General features: G+C 38.5%; 1 protein-coding gene across 2 annotated transcripts in view; it reads right to left on the bottom strand.

The window, feature by feature from the left end:
- The window catches only part of HS3ST5 (heparan sulfate-glucosamine 3-sulfotransferase 5), a 277,255-nt gene extending 249,677 nt beyond the window's left edge, over positions 1-27,578 (bottom strand). For both annotated transcript variants that reach the window (XM_082475407.1, XM_082475409.1), the window contains exon 1: positions 27,455-27,578. The gene's annotated coding sequence lies outside the window, so the exon portion shown is untranslated. The remainder of the gene's footprint in view (positions 1-27,454) is intronic.
- Positions 27,579-27,927: the final 349 nt, after the last annotated feature.

The raw sequence follows: 27,927 nt of genomic DNA, 5'->3' as shown, positions 1-27,927 counted from the left end.
CAAATAATATAACCCTATACGATTCTAATATTCATTTACTAAGACATAAAGAGATCTACAATGTCTTAAGGAAAACAGTGATATCTTGACTATGTTTCCATTTGATCTCTGTGATTATGTATTTGGGCCAAACTAATATTCAGACTAATACTAAATGCCTAGGAATATTTGGAGTTCTTGTTAATATGTTTGCAAACTAACATTATCTAATGGGACCTCTGGCAAAATCTAAAAATAATGGATAAGAGTCTCAAGCTTTTAAAAGAACTCTAATGTAAACTATTTAAAAGTTAAAAACAGATGCTTGTCAGAAGTTTCAACAAATGTGCTGAAACAACTGGATAGCCAAGTAGAAAAAAAAAATGAACCTTGACCTTTACCTCACACCATACACAAAACATATTTAGACTTTAGGTCTAATTTAAAAATATAAAATATTTATATTTATAAATATAAAAGCTAAAATTATGAAACTTCTACAATAAAACAAGAAGACCCTTGAGGTAGGCAAGTATTTCTTAGACTAGACACAATAAATACAAAATTAAGAAAATAAAATTGATAAATTGGACTTCATCAAAATTAGAACTTCTGGTCTTCAAAAGATATCATTAAGAAAATAAAAGGGTAAGCCACAGATTGAAATAATATATTTCTAATACCTGTTATGACAAATACTTGTATCCAGAAGCAAAAAAAAAAAAATTCTTAAAGCTGTGTAATAAGAAAATCAACCCACTTAAAAATGGCCAAAAGAATCCACTTCATCAAAGAAAAGATACTCATACCCAATAAACACATGGTAAAATGTTCAACATTAATCATCAAGGAAATTAAATTTAAAACCACAGTGAGAGACCACTTTACAATCATTAGCAGGGCAAACATTAAAAAAAAAAAAAGACAAAAAGCTAGTAGTACTAACTCCTGATGAGGATGTGATGGAATCACTTGAAACTCTCACATGTTTCTGATGGGAATGCAACCATGCTGGAAAACCATTTGGCAGTCTTAAAAGGTTAAACATACACTGACCATGGGATCTGGACATTCCAGTCCTATGTATTTATTTACCCATGAAATATAAAAACATGTCCACAAAAAGACTTGTAGAAGAATGTTCATAATATCTTTATTCACAATAATCCTAAACTGGGAACAACCCAAGTGGCCAACAACAGATGAATGGATAAACAACTGTGGTATATCCATACAATGGAATATTACTCAGCAATATATAGAAATGAACTACTGATACAGCAACCTGGATGATTTTTTTAAATTATGTAGAGCAAACACAAATTGTACAATTTCACTTATGTGAAGTTTTAGGACAGGCAACACTAATCAACAGTGATAAATATCAAATCAATAGTTTACTATGTAGAAAGTGACAAGGATTACCCGCAAAGGTACATGGGGGAACTTCCTAGGGAGATGGAAAAAATATTCAATATCCTCATTGTGGTAGTGGTTAAATGGGTACAAAGATTTGTCAGATCTCACTAGATGTACACTTAAAAATGAATGCATCTTATTTTATGTAAATTAGGTATCAATCAAGCAATTTAAAATAGATGCTTGGCTATGGGGATTCGAAATAAGAAAATTCCTTAGGCTAGTGGTTCACAACCTTTACCTTGCATCAGAATCACCTGGAAGCGTCTTACAATATTTTGTTAGGTTTTACCCTAAGTTTCTGATTCAGCATGTCAGAGGTGATGCCCCAGGAATACGCATGTCTAACAAGTTCTCAGGTGATGCTGATGTTGCTAGCCCAGAGAGCACAGTTTGAGAACGACTGCCTTTAGAGGTAGACATAACTGATTCCTAAGTTGAGACATTAGATAGGTCAGTTTCAGCAAGCTACCCTTGTCACAGTAAGATACAGAGCAATTTTACAAGTTTAAGTCCATACATATGCCTTTCAATTTAATGGGAATAACATATAGTATTTTGAGTAATTTCCTGGAAAAATAAAGTGAGCTTTCTTTTTGCTTTCATGGGTCCAAGGAGTCCCTGGAAATTCACAGAGAGAGTTGGCAAATCCTCTGAAATTCAGTAGAAATTTTTGTGTGCATGCTCTTTTTTTTTCCCTAGAGAAAGGGCCAAATTTTCAGCAAATTTTCAAGTGAATATAGTCAAAAGAGATTAAGAAGCACTAAAGTAATTCTATGAATATCCTTTCCATTTTTAATTTTAATATACATGTGTTTTCTTCAAAGATAAACAGTAGGAGAACATGAACGCTTACATATTCATTTTTTTAATTTATGCTGAGCACTCGGAAGTTTTAGATTTAAGACTTGGCATAGATATTATGTAGGTCACTGACTGTGAAGAGAAATGAATAAAAGTTCGACACTGAAGCTTCTGAGCATTGTAAGACTTTCTAGAAATGTAATTTTTTTCTAGTAAGATTAAAATTAAGAGAGTATTAATTTTATGCTATTATACCTCTACCTTTCCCCACTATTTCTGGTTCCAATGTAATTAAAACAACAAATATTAATGTAAAATTAATAACTATACTATGTGACTTGGGCAACATATGAACAATAGAGCATTTGTGGCATAAAAGCTTTTTTATTTGTGCATATAAATTCTCATGTATAGAATATGCAAGCATGGTTAGATTTCCTACCTATTTTACCATTATGCGTAAGCATTTTAATGGAAATGCCACACATAATATTAGAATATAGCACATCTCTCTATTCATCGTCCACTACAACTCCCTTTATTCTTCACAAATATGAAAGAGGTATATTTTCAGTCTTATGTTTTATCTGATCTGTATCCTAGACATATATTTAGGGGGTCGTTTTAGTTTCTTAACAAGGTACCAGAAACCTTGTTTCATTCAATTGTTTTCATAAAATAAAAAAAAAATTGCAAATAGAGCTTAGCCGTCAACAGATTTAGTAAACATATTTAGTATTAGTATTTCAGAATAAACATGTCAAAAGGCTTCTACAAATATGTGATCCACTGACTGTTTTGTGACTTAGAGGTACACAGAAAACAATTTGATTGTAAAATATTATGACCACTACTAATTCTTTCATGCCCTGCTTTATGAAAAGTTCTGAGTTATTTTTCTGCATGCTTTTTAACAGGTTATAGACTTAGATATGTTCATGGTCTAGATAATATATAGACACTAAACTCTTTAGGAGATTAAAAAAAACAAATTTTCTCTTAACTAAACTTTGTTTTCTCCCCCATTTTTAAATCTTTGCATAAAATCACCTTGCAGAATAATATTCTTTTCTCCCTCTTCTTGTCTGAGCTGTTGCTAACAGCTTTTAATTTGGGAAGTCTATCTCTGAGTTTTCTGTGCCTCACTGATTTCAGCTCAATTGTTTCTCTAGCCAGCAGAGCATTTCATTTCTTCTGAAGGTCACCGCAGGCTGCCAAGGTTTTGAAAACATACCATCTTTTCATTCATGCTGCAATCTAACCCTGCAGTGCCATTAAGAGAAATGGAAGCAGGCATGTGACTTTTTCTATCAACAATTATTGAATTTACTGTTATATAAAGTGAACTAGGCCATCAGTGAACAAGGATCTTCCATAACGCCGCCTTTTTTCAAGGCAATAGAAATTATTTTTTGTATTTTAGTAGTTTGCTTGTATACATATAATTATTTGTATAAATTATACCATAATGTCATCTGCTTTTGGAAGTAACTCTTCCAACCATATCACTACCAGTTGCAATAAACCAATGATGCAGGAAGCAGCCCCATTCTAAGGACACTCATAAAATGAGCACACATTGGCCATCTGTTGGAGGAGGGATGGCATTAAATGTGATGTGGGCCTGGAACACATCCAGTATTGTTTATTCTGTCACATATCAGATGAGCACTGAAATCAAATTGATGATTTTTTAATTCCAAGGGGACAAGAAATGGAGAGCAGATGAGGGAGATGATTCCAGATACATCCAAAAGTATTCAAGTGACAACTTGATTCAAAAAGAAAAAAAAAAAAACTAATAAAACAAATGATCTCAGAGGAAGAGTAATCCACATTATACACACCAAATATTTATATTATTGGGCTAACAGAAATTTTCCATAAATATTACTTGTGTTCTGTAGTTAAGGCTGCTAGAAAAAATAGTTTCCTAGATGAGCAAGTTCATTGAATTATCAGCACTAGTTTTTATTTCTAAGATTTTAAAGGTAAGAAAATTTTTTCTATATTTTAGGTAAGATAAAAATGTTTTAGATTATCGTATATGCTTAGATTAGCCTATAAGAAAGAGATGATACTGTGAATCATGAGTTGCTATTCTTTTTGTTTTTTTTCATTTTTTTTTTTAGTTCTAGGGCAATGAAATTATTACATAGCAGTTACACTATGTTAGCTAGTTTGGGAAATAAAATGAGATTTTCCTTATAAAAGCAAATTATTTTAGGTGTTTTAATGGGAAACTCACTGAAGTTTGATTCAGAGATCTGACTTAACATCTTAGATTTTCCAATTATTAGTGAAGTGACTTTGTGCAAGTAATTTCCCGACTCTAGGTTTCTTTAAGATGTAAAAATGTCAAATGGGGAATTTATGTCCAATATCTCTGTAAAAGCTAAGGTATCATGAGAATGTAAATAATTTTATTTTCCTTTTTGTAAACTCTATAGGTCAGTCTTGGGGGAAAATGCCCTTAGGATCTCTTACGTTCTCATGTAGAAGTGCCCCCTTCTTCCTCAAGTCAATTTTTCTTCCTGCATTACTCACAAGGGCAATCTTCAACAGACATGGAGTACGCAGAAGCATATAGTCTCAGTTACTGAGCTTCCTTAAGACTGAAAGTGCTAACAGAAATACAAAGGAATTCTGTAACAGTCTTAAAATCTCAATAAGAAAAATATTCTTTCTTTAGGTTGTGGGCAATATCTATGGATATGAGATTTGAATTGTATATTACAATGTTTTTGATTATTCAGGTTTAATGGGAAAGACATTTCATGCATCCATCTGTTCATTTAACAAATACTCATTGAGTACCTATAGTGGTAGACTGGGCATCTACAATACCTAGTTGGGAACAAAAGTGACATGGTGCCTGTTCTAAGAGAGCTTGTTTTAATTGGGGGCTGACACCAACACAGGTAAAATATTCCCGAGTTGTCCTAAGGACTATGAAGGAACCTCAGAGTAACGATGGTGTCTGTGGGTGGGCTGGAACGTGGGCGGAAGGCATGGGGAAAAGTGGTTGACTAGATAGAGCGGCTAGTGACCTGAGTTCCGTATCATCAAAACATATGAAAACGCGTACACACCAACAAGATTCAGAAAATCGGATGTCCTCATTAACATCACTGTTAATGCACATACTCAAATAAGAATACTTTATTAGATAAAGTGAGCTTTTCTCCACTTGAAAGTCTGAACTATGAGCTCTTACACATATAACTGGCAAGAGTTAAGCCCACTGCCGTGCAAGCAGATGCCACCCAAGCCCCCCCACACCCTGACCTGCCAAGGCTCATTAATCTCCACCGTTTAACACCTTACCATTCATGGCTCCCCATCCTGGGGAGTGAATTACATGCTGTCCGCTTCGTGGCTTGTCCATAATATAAGGTGACCAATTAGGAAAACTGCAAGGTCTACACTAGCCAAAAGCATAGTGTATATTTTTTTCAAAAACTCTTAGCAATGCTTTAACTCAACTTCAATCTCTTCCTCAGTGATTTCAAAATCCATGTGGATTATTTTTATAATTTATCTACCTACTCATCACTGGATTGGTCAAATTTTTATTTTTTCTCCCTCTCTCACCTATTCCCGGGATCTCTCAGACTCTTTAAACAGACTTAAAAAAAATAACTATCTGATAATAAACTAACTATCCTGGACAAAATTATAACAGTAAAATACAAGTCATAGATTCTGCCCACCACTCTGCACAACATTATTTCCTGTTTCTATACCCAAATCCATTCTCTTGAGTTGCTTTCCCTGTAGCTCTGTATAGCTAACTGAATCCTATCCCATCTCCCTCCTGTAGATTACACCCTAAGCTTAGAGCATTCAGCATCTTGGTTACAAACAAGAGCTCTGGTGTCAGCAGCTCTGGGTTCAAATGCCCACTTAACCTTTTACTACTTGTGGGACCTTGGGCAAGTAATGAACCACTTGGGGAAACAGAAGCACTTACCTCATCAAGTTGTTATGGGGAATTAACTATTATGTAAATCACTCAGTACCATGCTTAGACCCAGCAAATGCTCAGTACCTATTAGCTCTTTATAACTTCATAATCTTTTACCAAGAATGGCTAAAACACTGCTTTTATCAGCTCCTATCAGCCCAAGGAGAAACAAGATTTAGGTATTCTCTATCATCTTGGCAAGTTTTTGTTCTGCTTTGCTATAATTGTTTGCAAAAAAAACCCTAAACCAAAAACCATCCATAGTATGTATTTTAAAAATGCATCTAATTTTATGTTTATGCAGCTTCTTTTAAATGTGATATTTGTATGTCTCTGAAGATGTTATATACTCCAAGCTCACAGAGAAACTGAGAACTCAATCTGTTTAATTTTCTTAAACTTAATATATTTCTTTTGTATTATTTAATTTGCATGCACCATTATGCAACACTTGTGATTTATATCAATTCGTGTCCTTTGGGTTCAAAAATGTTACTGATGGGAGTGATGCCACAGAAAAATATAGCTTAAGAGAATGATCTGTACCTTCAAGTTTTCTCTAAATTTGATTCATATGTAGTATAGCCTCTGGTCACCAGCTGTCACTGCTATTTCCAAGTCTATCCATAGTTGTGACCATGTTGATGTTCTGTGAAGGCCACTTCAAAAGACTTAGTTAAAAAACAACATCATCTTCTCATTTTTTATTCAATTTTTTTCTTTTTTTGGTACCCTGAATATAAATATCATGTGGGAAAGCTTACTGTTATTTTTCTGGAGAGTGCACATCTTGCTTTTATATTTAAAAATATGTTAAAAATCATCTCATATTTTTATTTTAAGTTCTATTTCATTCTTTCTTTTTGTCGACTAGTATTCCACTGTATAGGTGTATCTTAGTTTATTTCATCAATTCTTTTTTTTATAAATTTATTTATTTTTTATTTATTTATTTTTGGCTGCGTTGGGTCTTTGTTGCTACACGTGGGCTTTCTCTAGTTGCAGTGAGTGGGGGCTACTCTGCATTGCAGTGCGCGTGCTTCTCATTGCGGTGGCTTCTCTTGTTGTGGAGCACAGGCTATAGGCGCACGGGCTTCCGTAGTTGTGGCTCGCGGGCTCAGTAATTGTGGCTCGCGGGCTCTAGAGTGCAGGCTCAGTAGTTGTGGCGCATGGGCTTAGTTGCTCCACAGCATGTGGGATCTTCCCGGACCAGGGCTTGAACCCATGTCCCCTGCAATGATAGGCGGATTCTTAACCACTGCGCCACCAGGGAAGTCCCTATTTCATCAGTTCTTGTTGATGGATGTACAAGTTTTTCCATCTTTTGCTACTATGAACAATATTGCAATAAACATACTTCAGTTCCTTTGTATATTTGTGTAAGTATGTCTGTAAGTCCTGATTCTTATTTTTTGTCAATGGCTCCACCATTATCCCAATCGGAATCTCTCTCTCTCACCCTTCTTCATAATAATATATATATATAATATATGCCACATCAAGTTTAATCAGTTCTTTATTACATCCAATCTTTACTAGAGAGGTAGTGGTAAAAATAATAATAGAACTTGTTCTTGAGTACACATAAGACGTCCCTAGAAAATCTTATAAAAATTGGTGGTGATGGGATGGTACTTTGTAGAAGACTACATTGTTCTTGGGATTTTACATGTATTATCTTTAATTCTCACAATTAGGTTTTATTATGCCCATTTTTCAGATAGGAGATTGAGGCTCAGGTCAAATTAGAAATTTGACCAAAGCTATAAAGTAAGTACTGAGGCCATACTATGTACCTGGATTCTCTGATTCCAAAACCCATATTCTGCCCTGAAATCTACAATGTCTCTTTAATGTGTGACATCAGACGTAATGCTGACTCATTATATCTTCTGAATCCTTCTGAATTTACTCAGTGCCCACTACCATATCATTAGTTCAGGTAAACAGCCTCCTATGAAGTTTTCTTGTCTTCTGTTATTCCCCTCAAATTTCTCCTGCTCGCCACTCTCTGATAACCTCACTCCAGTACTAGTTCAATTACATCATAAGTTACTCTTTCAATCTAGTATTCATACTTTCTCACCATCTGGACCCATTTGCAGTTCCCACACTGATATCTCCACTGTTCTGGTAGCAATCTCAAGGTGTAGGGACTCTCTAAGTAGGTATATGTGAAATGAGGAAGGAGGCAAGGGAAGCGTTGATTGGGTAAAGTTCCCAGCTCCTTATCTTCACCTTAAACAGAGCATCTTTATTTTTGTCTGCTTTATGTATGGGGGAGGGCATATAATATTTTATTTGAAAAAAACGTAACATTCCAAAAACAAAATAGGAAACCATGAATATTGGAGAAATACCAGCCCCATAGGACAGGAGGGTTTTCCTCTCTTGTTCACTGCAGTATTCCAGCACTTAGAATGGTGTCTAGAAAACACTCAATAAATATTTGTTGAAAGAATAAATAGATGAATGGATTTAATTAATTTTGGTTTCCATGATGTTCTAAACTGAAACTTAGGGCAAATTAGCCAACTGCTTGCTATAAGCCTCTTCTTTTTTTTTTTTTTTTTTTCCTCCTGTGGAACTCACCACTCCCACTCAGGAGCATTGTGGAGATTAAAAATGTAAAGTACATAGCACTTATTTTTTTTTCTTTAACATCTTTATTGGAGTATAATTGCTTTACAATGGTGTGTTATAGTTTCTGCTTTATAACAAAGTTAATCAGTTATACATATACATATGTCCGCATAGCTCTTCCCTCATAGCACTTATTGTTATTGTGCTATAACTGAAACATTCTAACCTTTGGGTTTATTGCTCTCTCTATATCGAAAATTATTTGTTGTTTCATAATTCTTCTTCCACTTGGAATTTCTTGTTCTCTTTTCCTTTAAAATTTGTCTTCATCAGAGCCACTAATGGCTTTTCCCACAGTCTTTCTCAATTAACTCAGAGTCTGACTATTTGTCTGATTGTTTGGCATTTGTCTGTTTCTCATGGTAATGGGAAGTGGAGAAAAATAAGGCTAGTCCGGTATTTTTTGGTCACTTAATAATTTAATAATGTGGTGACTTGATAGAAGCCTTTCAGATTAATTATTAAAATCAACTTAGAACAAACAGAAAAGCCACTTTTTTCTTACAGTTACTATGGAATTTACTTTTCTCTATGCCATGTAGATTAGTGTAATATAATTTTTTTCATTTATACAGTGCTTGGTAGTATACAGACTTTTCCCTGAAAGTATGTTCAATTCTTGTTAATAGTATTAACTACAAGTAATAGAATTGTTAGCCATTTCAAAATTCCTGTCACCAAAGTCAGAGGAGGAAAGCTCTCTATGCCTGCAAATGTTATTTCCCATGCAATGGAAAAATAAATGTGGTTTTAAAGGAGCAACATAATGTGCCTTTGGGAATATATATATATTTTCAATTTGTTTTATCTTAACCCTGAAAACGAATAAATCTATACTCGTCAACTACCTTCAAAGCAACTTAACCTTAATTTTAAGACCATACTAAAAATATGGTCTGCACAACCTTCCCTAATCAAGTTTGAAAGAGACAGATGGGGCTGCTTTTTCCTTGCACTGTGTTTATAGTTACAATCTACATTTGCTCACATAACACATTAAAAAAAAAAAAAAACAGCTGCAGAACTGACATCAGAGAAAGTGGTTCCAAATTCTAAATATATACCCTAAATTCAAAAAGGCAACAGTGCAGTATACAAATTCCCTTTTGATGATGACTAAAATCCATTTTAGCAAAAGTAAGAGACGTGAAGAAACACTACTTGTGAAAGGACAAGAATTCTGGAGGTCATTTCTGTTGAAGCTGCTAAGGTAGCCCTTGAGAAAATTCCTTGCAGCGTAGTTCCCTTCTTGCTATCTATACTTTCCAGTCTCTCTGAAGGTTTCTCTGACTTTTGCCCACTCAAGAGACTAGACATACCACAGTTTTGAGATATGATGAGTATATGTAATGTCATAGACAGTATTAAACTTCCAAATACTTGCTACTCCTCCCTGGGAGAAAACTGTATTTTCTTGGCCTCACTGATGTCAGACTTGGCCATAGGAACTGATTTGATTAATAAAATAAATACAAGTGACTTGTGTCACTTCCAGAGGGAAGTCTTGACAGCTAGCATGTCTTCCACAGTGATGTCTCCTCCCTATGCCACAAGAGCAGCAATGTTCCCCACAGACGCTGCTCGGACAGAGCAGGTCACCTTGTGGCAGAGCCCTCCAACTTGCAGTGGACATGTGGTGGGAGGGAGAAATGAGCCTTTGAGTTGCAAAACCATTGAAATGGGGTCTTTTGTTACCTCAGCTCAACCTAGCCCATTCCTAACATACTTGATAAAAAGTCATACACTGGAATGAAGGGAAGCTCTTTTACCTAGAAGCCACAAGGAAAAAATAATACTAAAGCAGGACTGTTATTGGGATTAGAGAAAGATAACATATGTAAACTACCTGGCACAAATGTGATGATATGTAAAATTATTAAGGCATTCAAGGACTCGTGTTCGGATGACTATTAAGTGTGTGCAGGGGGATACAGGTAAAATTATTAATCTGTTGGTGAGTATCAATAGTACAGGAATACTTAAATTTTATGCTCAGAAAAACCTACAGTGGGTAACATGACTGGTGACAGGAGTCATGAATTTATGGAATCAGAAAGACAGGAGTTCAGTTCCCACCTCTACTTCTTCCTAACTTTTCGGCTTTGAGCAATTTAACTTCAGCTGCAATTCCTCATCTATAAAAGTTGAAGAGAACCTACCTCATTGGGTTCACATTTACACACTGTTATATTCAAAATCGATAACCAACAAGGACCTATTGTAAAAAATTTTTTTAAAAAGTAAATATGTGTGATGATAGATGTGTTAGTTAACTTGCGGGGGGCGGGAAATCCTTTCACAATGTATATGTACATCAAAACATCACCTTGTGTACTGTAACTATCTTATAATTTTATTGGTCAATTATACCTCAATAAAGCTGGAAAAAAAGAAGAAAATAACAGTGCATGTTAAGGCTCTAATATAGCATGTGGTATTCAATGGCAGCTCAGTCAATGCAAATCTTATTATTTCTATATATTTAGTTTACACTTTCCTTCTCAATGAATGGAAAGCTAAAGTATACAAAGTTATCCAGGGTATAAAGCTATGCTGGCCTGTGGTGGGTTAAGGAGTACAGCTTTCAGTACTTTTGATCTTAATTTTGGGACAGAAGATATTTTCAAAAGTTCTCAAAAGAAAAACACAGTTTTAACTTTAGGGCCAAAGAAATCTACAAGGCTACTTTGAAGGAACGCTCGTGTCACGAGGTGAGGGTTAACAAAGACATCCTGAGGAGACTCCAGCAGGAGCGCTGGAGGATGGGAATTGACTTCTTTGTGTTTGGTCTTAGCTCCTGAGAGTTTGAGATTCAAGGGGAGGAATAAAAAGGAAGGAGTCTGCATGAGATAAACATAACCTAACAGAAGAGGTACCGTGCACTGCTATAGCCATTATTGCACATAAAACGTAAATGATTGAAAAGGCTTACCCATTCTCATTCCCTTTTAGACAACAGGGCTGCCATGTCTCATGGGCATCCGAAAAATTGGAAAGTTTCTAAGATTCTGGATCATGTGAAGAGAGTTAACACCTGTGTTGCCTTGAATATCTTTTCTGAAAACTCTCATTTCTAACTTGGCCCTGGAGGGACAAGTAGTTTCTGACATGGGCAGGTTTATGGTTTCAGCTCATCACTTTTATTCATCATGTACACATGGCTTCTGACATTCAATCACTGTACAATGGAACAAAATCCGTGGACCTAAGACGTTCTGATGCAACATTAGTTAGATGGCTCTGACTCCAAGTTTTAAAAAATGAACACCCTTCCCCCCAAATTGTTTAATCATTATGTAGGCTAGGATTTATTCTCCTGAGTTTTTTGCAGATATTTGCCATTAAAATAAATTCCCTTAAAAAAAAACAAACAGGGTATTTCATGGTAAACTACATCTTTGTGCACTTTAAATGTCACTTGTCAGTTACTGACTTGTTTTTATGTCTTCTGCATTCTCCAGCCAGGATGCACGAAGTCTGTCAATAGCCTCTTCATACAGTGATGTTCTGAAAGAAGACTTTCAGCCAACATAGTCAAGTGCATTCAGATGGACCAGGAATGGGACTGCCGACTTGAGCAAACCCCCATTATAGCCTCCTTTCAGTCTGTGGGATCACCACTCTTATGCTTTCTAGTGATTCCAATTGCTGACATTATGTCTCATCCAACTTAAAGGACATTATAACATAGGACAGCTTTAGTCATATGGCTAGTCAGTGAAGTACTGTCAAACTAGGAAATGATAGTTATACATGCAGAAGATGTCTACACTGGGTTCCAGGCCAATAATCTGGAGAAAGAAACATTTAAACAAAGATTTAAAAAAACTCTTTGGATTGCCTTATAGTAGGAAATGAACCTTGAATGCATCAGCCTAATCTCCCACTCTCTGAATAAACGGACTGCTAGGTTTAGTATCTGCAGATGATTTATGCTTCCTCTGTAGTAGTAGATTTGGCTTTGGGCAGAGACCCAAGTGGTTTCTACAGGTCAACTTGATGGGGTTAGTTATCTAGGCATAATTGATCAAGGGTTAAAATAAGAACCTATTTAAACCACGAAGTAGCCTAGGCTTCATAGCAAAGCCTGCTCCAGTTTAAAAATGTGTATTATAGACAAATGGTGATAAAAATTAGGTAAATGGTTCAAAAATATAGTGGGATAGAAACATGATCAAAATGTTGTTCCTTCGTTGAGGTGGGCTGAATTGGGGGATAGTTTCATTAAGCATTTGTAGAGAAGGAAGGCATATTCTAGATATAGCTGTTGTGTATGTGAAACACACATAGAGATGGACAGAGGCGTCTCGAGGAGTTTTGCTGCATCCCAAGACTCAAATTTCTTATATACTATTTTTGGCTGTCAAAGTAGTGCTTCTTTGACTCAGTGTTAAGGCATGTTTCAAGACAAAAAGAAAACAGAACAAAACAAAAAGAAAAAAAAACAAACAAACCCACTCAGCTTTAGGCAGGTATATGTGGCCTCTGCAAGCTTTGTTCAAATTATTTTCCATTTAGAGCTTCTAGACTGAGTTCAAGGTTTACCTCCTCCTGGAAGTACTTTCTTACTCCTTTCCCTCCCAGCCTCTTCTCTGTTCCTCTACTCTTCTTCTTTAATACCTCATATAACTATGATTTTATTCAACAAGTATTTATTGAGCACTTACTATGTGCCAGGTAATATTTTAGCATACTTAGGGTATACTGGTAGATAAAAATTCTTGTTTTCAGTGGATTTTACATTCTAGTTGGTGGGAGGGGAGAAGTGAAAATAAATGGATCCTTATTTAATTGTAAAGTAATAATTTACTTTTTCACCTGACTCTTTGAAGCCAGAGGACTGTGTTTCGTTCGTCTCCGTAGTACACAGTAGGCCTTCAACAAGTATTTGCCTAATGACTGAAAATGGAATTCTGAGTAATGACAATATTAAGAGTCAAAGACATTTTCAAAAGAGAATATTTGGGCCTTTATTACTCAGTACTGATTTATGAACTAGCACAGTAATTAGAGCAGTTGCTGGCAGAGTTTCCAATTTTATAGATCTAATTTTGGAAAGTTTTATAGTTGAAACATTGAGTTGTCAAACATACCCAATTTCAATGATCACAATACTTTTTAGTCAATGTCCCTGAATCCTATAAACTGTTTTTGGTGAAGAATCTTCTGTTCTTGGTTGGTTTCAAGCACAAAATAAAAATTAACCTCTATTTTTAATAGGACTTAAATACCAATATAGTATAAGATTCAGTAGGGCTTTAAATTTAGGGTTTTAGTGAAGCTTTGTACTTTAATATTCAAAATAACTCTTAAATGGTCTTAGATATTTATATTTAGTATCCATACAAATGCTGCTCCTTAGAATTTCCTTTTTGTAAAATCTCCCTGAAATACAGGTAAGCTCCTGATTTTTTTTTTTTTTCTTCTAAGTACCCTTGTTAGAATGATCAGTATTTGAGAATGAAGATGGTACACTGCCTAGTGGGGGGTTGTGAACTCAGTTGGTGGTCATATTGTCCTTGTGAATAATGATAAGTATCAAACTAGTGGGTTGGCCACATCCTTTGTGGAATCTCCACTGTTTACCTTGCTCAGGCTGTCCTGGGAAGCCCCCTTGTTCTTTAGCTTATGTCCACTAGAGGGTGAGTGGGAAAGAGGAAAAAAAAAAACCAAAAGACGTTTAGCAAGTCTGCTAAACAGTTTGATGATGGAAATTTTTCGGAGGATCAATTTAGGATTTCTTTATTCATATTCATCTTGCCTCTTATTACCATGGATACATAAGTTGATTTTTATGGATACAGCATTTATAAGTGGCAAGTTAAAAGATGGTAGTATATTATACTGTCTATTTTTACAACTTGAAAAATAAATGCCGTCCAGATAACTTAAAGCAGCATCGTGAAAACACACTAGGCTTTCTCAGTGAAAACAGCTTCCAGACATGCAACATCATATTTTTTTGCTTCAGATTTTAGACCTCCAGTAAATATTTTTGAATTGGGTTCCATGAGTGTGAGAAAATATATTAGGTTCTTGGACTAACATTCTACTGATAATGCTGCAATAAGCTGATCTGTTTATATATCTCGAGTGATACACTTAAGTAATGAAAATGGCAAATGTCATGTAAGTCAAGGACTGCTAGTTTGAGCGTTCTTCGCAGCCCTTCTTAAAGTTAGCGGCAGCTACCTATGCCCTGCGGTTTGATGATGTTAGGAAGGTGGTACATGTTGCTCAAACTATTGACCATCTATTTTGATGTTTGGAATCCCACCATTATATGTTCACGCTTAGTAGAAATTACCAGATGAGGGCAAGACAGGGCAGGGAAGGGGGAATAACAGGGGCAGTGGGAGACAGGACAAGCTTATAATATAAGAAGGAATGGATGGAAATTGCAGTTAACTTTAAAATTTAGAATGTATATAAAATCCTAAATTTGATTGCATATACTTTTCAAGTACTCTACAAGTCACAGTTGTATATAGGGTAAAGCACAAAAAAAGAAGGAAGGAAGGAAGGAAGAAAAGAAGGAAGGAAGGAAGAAAAGAAGGAAGGAAGGAAGAAAAAGAAGGGAGGAAGGAAGAAAAGAAGGAAGGAAGGAAGGAAGGGAGGAAGGAAGGAAGGAAAGGGGAAGAGTCAGAGTGTCAATATAATCAGAAATTACTAATTTACATGGTTAATTGTGTTTCTGTCTTTGGCACCCAAACACCTCCACCACCCCTGCCCCCCACTCCCCCCAAACGTACACACAGACTCAGACACAAAAAAAATGACACACAGTTCCAGACTAGGGACCAATGTTTGGCACTGGACTATTTCTTATTCCTTATACAATCTGCCTGTTTAAAACAACAACAACAACAAAAAAAACACTTTTATAGTTAATGTTTTTCTTTCTTTTTGTAACCATAGACACTCCCACGTAGCATAAGCTCAATTCCAGCCAAACTCTGTGTGTGTTTTTAAATAAAGAAAACGGGTCTTCTAGTTCTGTGTTAGCAAAGTCACCTCTTTTACTGCCACTGCTAATGCTAAACATGTAATAATACTTTATTGTCATGAGCAGGAATCTGCTTTGCTAATTAAATGCAGCTGTCAGTAATTACTACTTGTCAGTGTAATCTATTTTAGGGAGCTCTACTTTAAATGATAAAAGATGGGCCTGATATTGAGAGGGTGGAATAGGCAAGGTGACTGCTTACTTCCTCAGATCAGAAACTCACTCTTTTATGATGAATGAGTAACTTTATTGTGAGTAACTTTATCTTAACTAGGTTATCCTGTATTTCTCTGGTGCATGAGTGACGAAGTTTGCAATTACATAGTTTTTCTTTTTTTTAATATCTGAAATCTAAATGTCACCACCTTTGTCACACCAACAAGTACTATGACTTTCACAGAGTTAAAAATGTGTCATGATGGTAATCTATAAGAAAAGCGTCAATGGTGAAGTCACTGTAACCTCCACTATCAAATATTGAGCTCAGTATAAATGTACCTGCTAATTCTCACAAACTGGATTAGACACAGAGGAGGATCACTGTGAAAGGTGGGCAGGGGGAGGGGGGCTAGTAACTGTTTCTTGTAAGCATTTTTCACTGCTATTCAACCAGGTTTTCTCTGGGGAAATGTTTAAACTTTAGGTTAGGTCTTTGAAATCTGCGAATGAAAAAAAAAATGCATGGTGTTGGCTTGTAATATTAATTTATCTTAACTGATTCTGAAATGAACCTCAAACTCTTTAAAGCTCTACATCTGCAGGACTAAAAGTAATGTCAGGACAAGGGTAATGGCAGCCTGATTTGCTCCATGGGATAGGTGCCGGGGCTGCCACAGATGCTGGCATTGTGTCCAGGGTCTAAGGGGAGCAGACCTTTGGGCCTCACCTCCCCTTACTTCCCCTGACATTTAAAATGAATGTGGTGACAGTGGGGCAGGGAAGCTGCAGTCTCAAGGACAGAAGTGATGGAGTGGTGGAAGTATCAATGGAGAAAAATAAGCACAGCAGGGAGTATAAGGGAGGCTTGGCGCACAAGTGGCTTTACCCCACACAGCCTGAAAGACTTATCACACCCCTCACAGCATCCTGACTGCCTCATCCTTCTTCTCCCACCATCTGTTTTATATCCAACACTCAATAGTCCTCGTGTTGCTGGATAATTAATTGTCTTGTTATAGGTCCCAACAAATTTGGCAGCTACTCTTCTGAATACAGCACATTATTTAAATAGAATTAATAATTCGGTTGTTCATCCCAGGTGAAAAAAAAAAAAAAAGCTTTCCAGATGGAAAAATAATGAAAAAAAGCAGAGCAACCTAAGTGTATTTTTGAAATACAGTAGGCAAAAGACTCTAACTTGTATTCTTTTTCCCAGTACTCCTTCTTTGGGTAAGAGATGAAAGGTCTGAGGGGAATGGTATAAATTCTCCCTTTTCATGGCATAAATGTTAACCTCTTTTACTGAGAAAATGTGAGTTATTCCAGATAGTTCTAAAAAACCAAAATGTTAAAAATTCCTAGTGACCAGCATCTCAGTCAAAGAGAGGATACATTGAATGGCTACTGAGCTCCTTAAAAAGTATTCAAAGGAAAAAACCAAGAAGACAAATATATGGATAGTGGTGGAACCTCTGAGAGTTTCTGACTTTTATGGGTTCCTACAACCACAATTTCACTGCCTCTTGAATAGCCTGTCATGTGCCAAACTCAGTCTTTTGAATCAGCTAAATGATATTCCTGGATTATAGTAGGTGTTCAATGAATTAGCGGCCGAATGTAGGAGTGATAATTTTGAACTACTGTCATGATATTGTTTCTTGCTGCTCACACCAGCTGGTTGAAGCTGGCAGGCGACACTCAGTGGCAAGTGTTAGACAGCAGGGACAGAGGTATACTTCCCACCTGTGGACTGGTGGTGATAGGGGTGGGGAGAACATAGACCTTGTTTTCTCATATGAGCATCAAGAGGGCAACACACTCACAAAGATCTCCAGTTCCTTTCTCTGCACTACACCCCCTCCTGCATCAGGGTCCCTTTTGCCAACTTGGGTTTTAAGACCCACTTGGCTCTCTTCTCCAACAACAAAAAATGTCCTTCTCCTCGAGCCGACTTTAAGTAACAAAGGCATCCTGGCACGAAGACTATAGTATGTACAACTACCAGCATGTCTTTCCCAGCCCTGTGCTGGGTGAGGGATGAAGGTGCAGGCTCAGGCACTGGTGGGGATTAGGACGAGTATATGTATATGTACTTTGGGGGTTCATTAACAAATAAACCAATAATTCAATAAACTACATATAATAGAGGATCAGAAAGCTAACCCATCCTGGCTTGGGGGGTGGTGAGTAGGCTACAAAGAAGGAGAAGAGTAAGAAAACAAAAAGAAGTGGTGAGGAAGACAAGAAGTTAGACAAGCAGAGAATCCCCTTGCAGAGGGGCCGGCATGTACAATGGCTTGAAAGTGTGAAAGAGCACGCTCTATTCTTTGCTTGGAATCACCCAACTGAAGGGACCTCAGGTTGAGTGACAGGAGATGAGTCCCAGGCTGGGCCACTGAAACAGTAAGGACTTTGAAAGTTGAGCTAGCTTGAACTTTACCCTGAAGGCAAAGGATGCTACAGGTTATTAAGCAGGGGAATTACATGATCAGATTTGCATTCAGAAAAAATTTCAGAAGCATGGAAGAGGATGGAGACCTGAAGCTAATAAGGAAGCCAGTAATTCAGGTGAGAAGTTCTGATGGCCTGAACTAAAGCAGGAGCATTGGGGCTGGTAGTAGGTAGATGTTCAAAAGGCAACACTGTCATGTCTTGGTGACAAACTAGAGGAAGAGAAGGAAAAATACAAGATGATCCCCAGTTACCTGTGTTCCTACTCTGATCCTTTAACTACTTTTCCTGGTTTCTCACTTTTCTTGGGTATCTGGACAGATGATGCTACCAATACAGGAGAGCAAAATAACAGAAATTATTTGAGAAGAGGTAACATTAAGAAAGTAATGGTGTGCGGGACTTCCTTGGTGGCGCAGCGGTTAAGAATTCGCCGGCTGATGCAGGCGACACAGGTTCGATCCCTGGTCGGGGAAGATCCCACATGCCGTGGAGCAACTAAGCCGTGCGCCACAAATACTGAGCCCGCGCACCACAACTACCGAAGGCTGTGCGCTTGGAGCCCATGCTCTGCAACAAGGGAAGCCACGGCAATGAGAAGCCCGTGAACCGCAATGAAGAGTAGGCCCTGCTCGCTGCAGCTAGAGAAAGCCCGTGCGCTTGCAGCAATGAAGACCCAATGCAGCCAAAAATAAATAAATAAAATAAATAAATTTATTTTAAAAAAAGAAATGGTGTATGAAAATTCTTAAACTTTTTTTTGCTTGTTTGTTTTTAACATCTTTATTGGAGTATAATTGCTTTACAATGTTGTGTTAGTTTCTGCTGAACCTAGGACAGGAATAAAGATGCAGACGTAGAGAATGCACTTGAGGACACGGGAAGGGGGAAGGGGAAGCTGGGACGAAGTGAGAGAGTAGAAAATTCTTAAACTCTTGATCTTATTGTTCAGGTAAGTACAGAGTTGGGTGTCCCTTATTTAAAGGATGCTAGTGTTTGTAGAATTCGGAAACTCCAAAACTAAACGCTGCCTAGTAACCTTTGGCTGTCTAGTCATCCATTTCAGAGTAAACGGTGTATAAAAATAAGTACTTGATTAAGAAAACATAATTCTGTCTGCAGAAAATCAAGAAATAATAATTATAGCTAATACTTATTAAAATTGTATGGTGTGCCAGACACTGCTACCAGGACAGTAGGCAATAACATTCTTCATTTTACAGAGTCAGATATCAGGGTTAAGTGCTCACTGCACATCTAGGCTAGATTTGGGAACAGAGGAATAGAACCATAACCTGAATAAAAATGAAATGAAAATAAGTACCGCCCAGGCTACCAATCCATCTGCCAGCCCTTCACCCGCTCGCTCCCCCTTATCTGCCCTGTTTTCTGCCTCCACCTCCCTCCTTGTGTCTTTCCGGCCTGGATCCCTCACCTCTCTGCTTTGCAGGTTCTGAGACGCCTGAAGGAAGAAGCTCCGAGTCTCCCCGCCTTATACCATGTGCCAAGTACCACGGAGAAAAAGGTGACAAGGACACAATCCGGCACAATTCCTGCTCTTGAGAGGTACTCAGGCAGGTGGCCCATGGAACAGTCCTCGGGCCTTTTCCAGCTATTCTTAGGAGGAAGGAACCCTTCAGACCCCCAGGAACGCTGGAGCTCCCCGTACTGAGACTTTCTGCTTATGCACACTGTGTCCGTGAGATGAAGAGCCCCTTCCCAGTGCCCTTTGGTCCTATACTATTTCATTCAGCTCAGAAAAAGTGAGGCAGTTAGGAAGTTCAGGTCACAGGCGGCTGGCTCACCAGATGAAGAAATTCCACTAGCATAGACTGGTAATTCCCTACCACTGCGTACAGAGCATAAACGCAACTATTTAGCAGGATCTTGGCAACCAATTTAAATCTATTGAAAAACAGATCCAACCATTTACTAAAAATTCATATGGTCTCATTCTTTGCTTTTGTGGCCGTTGTACATACACAGGAAAATAGTGTGATAGGACAAAGCCAGGAAAGTAAACTTTATTGAAGATAAACCCCTCCTTTGTTGCAGGGAGGACACAGGGAAATAGGAAGGCGTGGGTTTCAAGGCCCAGAAATACAGGGAGGTGCTTGGGGGCTAACTGCTACTCAGAAGTCTGTTGGTGTGGGTAAGTGTGGGCTCTGGGCCAGATGACATGGGTTTGTATCATGGCTCCACCCCTCTAGCTAGAGGACATCTCTGGGCCTCAGTTTCCTCATCTGTGAAATGGAAATACTAATGACACATACCCTATTGAATGCACTGTGGGAAAGAAATGTGTTAAGACCTGTACAAAGCTTGGTACATTAGTAAATGTTAATTAAATGTTAGCTATTATCATTTATTATTTTTACAAAGATAAAGAGGTAAATAAGTATATCCATTAGGACAAAATAACATGGAGGAACATAGTTTTAAGCTTTATAAGTTTGTAAAGTGAGGATAGCCAGGTGGCTACCGGAATTAAATGCATTACAGAAAAATAATCTAAGAATAAAATTAAACTTTTAAATCAAGTTACTCAAATTTAATCATCAGAGTTAGGAAATAGCTTTTTAAACCATGAACTCTATATGGTATAGAAGTATAAAAGGAAAGAAATTTCTGTGCATCCTAATACTTCAACTCATGTGGTATAAGAAGATAAATATAAATAGGTCAATGCTTTTAGCAAACCTTTTGTTCTTCCCCATTAACTGTATTTGTATAAGAGGATACATCTTTCAAAGAATTATGTAAACATACGTAGCTGGGCCTTGCAAGAAAAAACTGTGCAGTAGCTGTCCCAAAACCCTCCTCTCAATTTCTGTGCTTGACGCAGGCCTTTAAATCCAGTAACATTTTAATCACGCTTAACTCTGAAACACATATTTCTTCTCTTCAGACCCTTCTCTCAACAGTAAGACAGTCCAGAAGACCTATGCTTTGTAATGGAGAACAACCAATTCAAGATACACACATACATAGACAGATTGATAAATAGATATAGAGAGAATAATGTACCCATTATGTTTAACCATTGCTGATGATATTACAGTGATGTTAAAGATGATAACAGCGATATCAATTACTACTTGCTGAATCTTCACTATGCATGACACTCTATGCTAGGCATTTTACATATATTATCAAATCTAGATATAGGGAAATCTAGAACTGCTATTTCCATAACGATATTACAGATAAGATTACTAAGAATTAGACAAGTTCAGTAATCTGTCCAAGATCCCACAGCTAACAAGCCATGTAGCAGGGATTCTAATTCAGCCAGCTCTGTCTGACTCCAGTACTTATACTATAATAAATACCTTATTTATATTGAGGTGCATTCAGAATTATTGTGGTTTTTTTTTATTGACTTGACTTACTTAGGCTATGGCATTCAGAATTATTGTGATTTTTTTTTATTGACTTGACTTACTTAGGCTATGGCAAACAGCATTACAATGACATTTTAATATGTTCCTAAATAGTTCCCCAAACTATACTCAAATAGTAAAGTTGTTAATATTTATGATAGAAGAGTTGTGCTACCCCATTAGCAGTGTACAGATTCTGTTACTTAATGTTATGTCTTATGTGCCTTTTTTTTTTTTAACATCTTTATTGGAGTATAATTGCTTTACAATGGTGTGTTAGTTTCTGCTTTATAACAGTGAATCAGCTATACATATACATATATCCCCATATCTCCTCCCTCTTGTGTCTCCCTCCCTCCCACCCTCCCTACCCCACCCCTCTAGGTGGTCACAAAGCACCGAGCTGATCTCCCTGTGCTAAGCGGCTGCTTCCCACTAGCTATCTATTTTACATTTGGTAGTGTACTTATATGCCTTTTTAAAATAAAAGGTACAATTACAGGCAGTTTTCCTTTTCTCAAATTCTAAATTTAAACACTTTAATCGATTTATTATTTTACTTTCCTTCCCCATCATCTTCCTTCATCTCAGGCCACTCAATCTTAAAAAGATTATTATTCCACAGGGTTTCATAGATGGTGATGTCCTGAGGTCATCACAACGAAGGAAAAAGCCTGTACAATATTGAATCACAATCTTAAAACTATGCAATTTTAAAGACTTGTAAAGTTTCTGGACTATCAACTTCTAGAATACCCTTCATCAGTTTGTGCAGTAAACATTAATTGGATGCCTACTGTATGCCAAATGGGTCAGAGCAGAATAAGTCTCATTTCACACTTTCACATTAAACTCTGATTCCTTTGGCAAGTACCATATAGGAACACATAACACTGACCTCTATGCAAGAAGCCGACATTATAAGGATATTAATGGCAAGCATAAAACATGCAGTATCAGAACCTCTGAGCTATTAAAACTACTTAAATATGGCATCAGTTGTTAAGTTACCTAATTTTAAAAAGTAGTTGAACCTAAGAAAATTGTTGAGTCCATTAAAAACTGAATTAGGCTATAGCACTGCTCTAGCATTGCTCTAGATCAGGTTATTTCTGTGCTTCATACCAATCACCTTCCTTACAGATTCCTTAAGAATTCACTCTAACTTGAACTGTCATAAATCTCAGTTGCTAGAATGCATTTACTTTACAACTCAACTTGGTTCCCCTTTGGTTCCCTGTTTAAGTAAACTTTAAAAAAAAACCACATCTGTTCAGGAGCCGCGGCACAGCACAGTGGACTGCCTGGGCGCAAAGGCCAGCTCTGCCATTTAGCAAGTGTGGGGCGAAAGCCATTTATTTAGGCTTGCTGAGCCTCACTTCCTCACCTCCTAAATGAGGACAATAATAAAAACATCCGCTTTACCTATTTATTTTCCTTCTGGGGAGAGCAGGGCGGCTACCAGAATTAAGTGAGTTAATATTAGCAGAGTTCTTTGGACAGTGTCAGGCACATACTAAAGGTTATGATAAGTGTTTTTTAAATAAATTGTTCAGAAAAGTTTAGTACACTCCCAATTTTTTAACTTCAAACTAGTTGAGCATTTAATAAGTATCATTCTCCAGATAATGATGACTTCACAAACCGCATATGCCACAAAGCGGGACTCTCTTCCTATTGTTCAAAGTTATGAGACAAAACGTAGATACATACCTAAACATACACAAGTATGTAAAGTATACAAGTAGATAGAGATGTGCTCTAGATGTGCTCATATGTATATAAATATTTATACAGAAGCACGTGTGTATATAGATGTAACTTACCAACCTCCCACACACAGTCCAGGTAAAATGGCCTAAAGTCAAACCAACTCTGCCAACATCTCTTAATACTGACAGAGTTTTCTTTTGTAAAACTTTTCAAGAAGAGGGAAAATAATCCATTGTACCAAATGTTAATTAAGAGGTGATAATGGAACTTGCATATGAGATTTAAAGAGGTTCATTTACCCTGCTTATACATTATGGGGATCTCCAGATATAATCTTTTACTTCTACTTTCGATAAGTGTTAGCTGCTCTGAAATGGTTTTGAGTTAGACCAGTGATTTTCAAGTGTAGTTCTTAACATCTTGCTTTAATTGCACTCCTGCTGTAAAGGTTAGGATAACCTCATGACCCTCAGAAACAAATATCGGTTCTAGACTGAGCAAAATTTGTCAACAATTAAACTGGATTTCAGTGGGAAAGAAGTTATACTTTTGCTGGTTTTAAAGAATTTGTATTAAATTCACAGAAAAATTACAATGTAGGATTTTTCTAAATAGTAACAATTTAGGTCATAGTGAAAGTTTAACTAGTGATTTTGGTTTTGAGGTCCCCCTTACCACCAAAAAAAAGGACAGAACTTGAATGAAGATAAATCTGAGGTTAGACAATCATTTCCTTAACTTGACTTGCTCTCTCCTTTCAGACTATTCACGTTTTCTTAAAACAAAACAAGCTATAATTCCATTACCAATCAATAACTCCTCACTTAATTGCAATAATCTCAGAATATGAAATATTTGAGTAAAGTATTAAATAGAAAATTTAAAAATCATGCATAAATAAAATATACAAGTATTCACGTAATTTCAATGGCACAAGAGTGTTACTGCTGACACTCTATTCCTCGTTTTAAGCATCATTTTTAGCAAGTGTCCCCTTTACTAAGGGATTGCTATCTCCTTTTACTAGGAAGTTACCTTGAGAGTTACTTCATTCATGAATGAACATCCCTAAAATAGAAGACCACTCTGGCAGACCTACCAACAGAGTCAAAGAAAATTCTTCTCAAATAAAATTTCCATAAGGTATTTCCCTTTTTCTGAAGAGTCCTAAATAACCATTTTTGTTAACCTGCTCTTTTACATATAACTGCACTTGTAAGAGATGTTACTGTTTCTGAGATTATAAAAATAAAAAGATGAGGAAAGGAGCATAATATTTGTTGCATTCTAGGAATTTGGGTTAGCTTTCTCAATGCAATGGGAACATTTGCATTTACTCATAAATGAATACTAATGACATATGCAGATCTGGCACTGCTTCACAGAAATCACACACAGAAAGCTAGAGCAGTGCACAGATAGTTCTATTTCTCCAAAGTATTCAAAGAGTGAGACGATTAAAGTCAACATCAGTTCTCTGAAGTTGAGTCATAGCTAAATGACACGGTGTGTTAAGAATAATGGTGGGATTTATGGTGAAAGTGAAGTTAGCTAGTGAACATCTTGTATGATTTTTGAGTCAACAACTCATGACTGACCACCTACTTTGGGCAAAATGCTGCTTCCTTAAATAAGTCACTATTCTGCAGTTCTTTTTACATTACACAGTGTAGGAGTAAGCACCCAGCTTCCACTGGAAACCCTTCCTTGTTATTTAAAATAACGCTCAGCTCAGCTTTGCATACTGTGTGTACTCCTGTGCTCCTTTTTGAATGAGTAGAAATTCAGTGAGTAAGAAGATTATTCATTCAAAAACATCTGTGTATGCCTGCAAAATGGTACGGACAAGGATGCAAGCATAGGCAACTCACTGTGGGCATCACTTGCTCACAAAGAAGTCAAAGGGATTTCTAAGGGAAGTGTCAAAGGGACACTAAAATTTAAGAATGAGGTCTGGCTTAACCTAGATCCTAGTACTTCTGCAACTGCAAAACTCTGAAGAGTGTGCTTGTGATTTCCCATATTATCTCCTTTAGGCATCTATTTGAAAATATTACTTTATATTATTGATGATGTTTCTATATATTTTATTAATCCAGGAAAGAGTATTTTTAAATAGCCCAGAGTAATCTGGAAGGGGCCAGAGCAGTTTTCTTGTTCACTGCTAAGAGTCCCTGCACCGGAGACAGTTAAATTTAAGCAGCAGTTTCCTTCCCATCATTATGTTTCTTATACTGTCTTCCTGTGTCTCCATCAGTTCACTAGTAAATGACTTCATATCCCTAAAGAAGCCTACCCTGCCGCTCATTCAGTCACTTTAAACAAGGTTCATTTGTAAACAGAGGGAGGAAGGTAAGTATATCTCTTTCATTTCTCCTTTTAAGAGCTTTACCAGGAGGAACCACTACGGCAACTTCAAAAAAAAAAAAAAACTGCTACAACATAATTGATACCAATAAAAACATCAAAAATAGTTTTGATACCCAATTTTGTAATCCCTTTTATTATCTTCAACTTTTTCTTGAAATAGAAACTAAATATACTTCAAATAAATTGTACTGTGGAAACATTCGTCTAAAGCCCTGAAATATGTCAAAACTACTGAGCAAAAAAGCTTTCAGAAGCACCAGCTTTAAATTACTTCTAGCAAATCAGTTCAGAAAGGAGCACCGTGAGAGAAAGAACGCCCACCCACTCTCGCTCCCACCCCAATCCGACCCTGAATGCTATTTATCCGACTAAGTTTACATAAATCAGAGAAGAGTTACAGCGCAATTAAATGTATCCACGAAGTAATATGATATAAAGCACTTTGCAAATATTAAACCTCCCCTTAAGGGATCAATGTTTTCCATGAAGAAGCTGGAGGGGTGGGGTGGGGGGGGAGAAAAGCAGAAGGGAGGGAGTGGGAGAGAGAGAGAGAGTCCGACCCACCGGGTGAGTACTGGGGAGACCGGGATCTGAGCAGCAGCTCTCTTGGGTGGGCGCCCTGAAGCACTCAGTGAGGGAAGCCAGAGAGCGGAGCCCGCCAAGGTGAAGTGATTCCGGAGTCGTGACAGAGGTTTGCTCGCTGTGCACCTGGAACCGCCAGATAGAGGCATCCGCAGGGGGCTGGGCGCTCCTTCCCGGCTTCCCCAAACCAAGGCGGTCGCCCAAGTCCCAGAAACAGAAGTCTCTGCGCTCCAGTTAGTAGCCACAGCGACCTCGCGCACCTCTGAGTAACAACGGTATGACCACCCACTCCACTGCATTTATCTCCTGAGTGTGTGTGCGAGTGTGTGTGTGTGTGTGTGTGTGTGTGTGTGTGTGTGTGTGTGGGGGGGTGGGAAGGGCTGCGTGAACTGCGTGCACTGGGGCTGCCCTGGGGCGGGGACCGGTACTTCGAGGAGTGGGGGCCGGCGGGGCCGAGAACGCACCCCACCCGCAAGTTCACGGCGCCTTTGCCTGCCCTCTGCTTGTCCTCCTCGGGCCTCGCAGCCCCCCACTCGCCCAAAGCCGTCTCGCGCTCCAAGCGACAGCCCCACAATCACCCCGGCAAGTGGCCGAAGGCGGGCCCCCAAACTCTGCTGTGCGCATTTAACGCGTGTTTCCAACCTCCCTCAAAGCCAGCCCAGAGAGCTGCGACCGGCTCGAGGAGAGACAGACAGACTGACTGACTGACACCGACGACTCTCTCAATCTACCCCGAGAATCCTCCCTAACGTTTCCCATCTCGCACTAGTTTAACCTCGAGCCCCAGAGAACGTCTCAAAAGTCTCCTCCAGGCAGTGCCCAAGAGAACCGCGCCCCACAAAGCGCTTTGGCCGGCACCACACGGACGTCTCTCCTCGGCGACCTCCCCTCTTGTCATTTCCCCCCAAATCTACGAAGCTTCAGCCCCCTGTGCTCGAGCCCCTCCCCGGCGCGAGGTGGGCAGCGCGCCCTGCTCACCAACGTCCCCGGCGGCGGCGGCGTGGGCGGGAGCCCAGGGCGCGGGGGCCAGCGGCGGGTCGCGCCGGGCCACAGGGCGTCTCCAGCAGTCCCGTTGGCAGTCGGTGCAGTAGTTCCGGACGTCCGGGCTTCGGCTCCGCGGGGAGCGAGGCTGCTCGAATGCGAGCGAGCCAGCGGGGCTGTGCGTGCGCGCGTGAGAGTAAGAGGCAGGCGGGCCCCACACGCAGGCGGCGGCGGCGGCTGCCAGGTCTGGGGCGGGGAGCCAGGAAGGGGAGGAGGCGGGCGAGAAGTAGTGGAGTTTAGGGCGCGTTTCCCGCACTTCCCCTGGAGGCTGGAGCCAGGTACGGCAGGGCGCGCTCCCGCGGCGCGGGCACGGCAGGGGCGACCGCGGGAGCCCGAGTCCGCGCAGTGCCTGGGCCCGCAGCGGCTCTGCGGGAGGAGGTGAGCATCCTCCTCGCCCCACGCGGGCACCG

Source organism: Balaenoptera physalus, assembly GCF_965194825.1.
Source record: "Balaenoptera physalus genome assembly, chromosome: 9".
NCBI lineage: Eukaryota > Metazoa > Chordata > Mammalia > Artiodactyla > Balaenopteridae > Balaenoptera > Balaenoptera physalus.
This window is presented reverse-complemented; position numbering and strand designations above follow the sequence as displayed.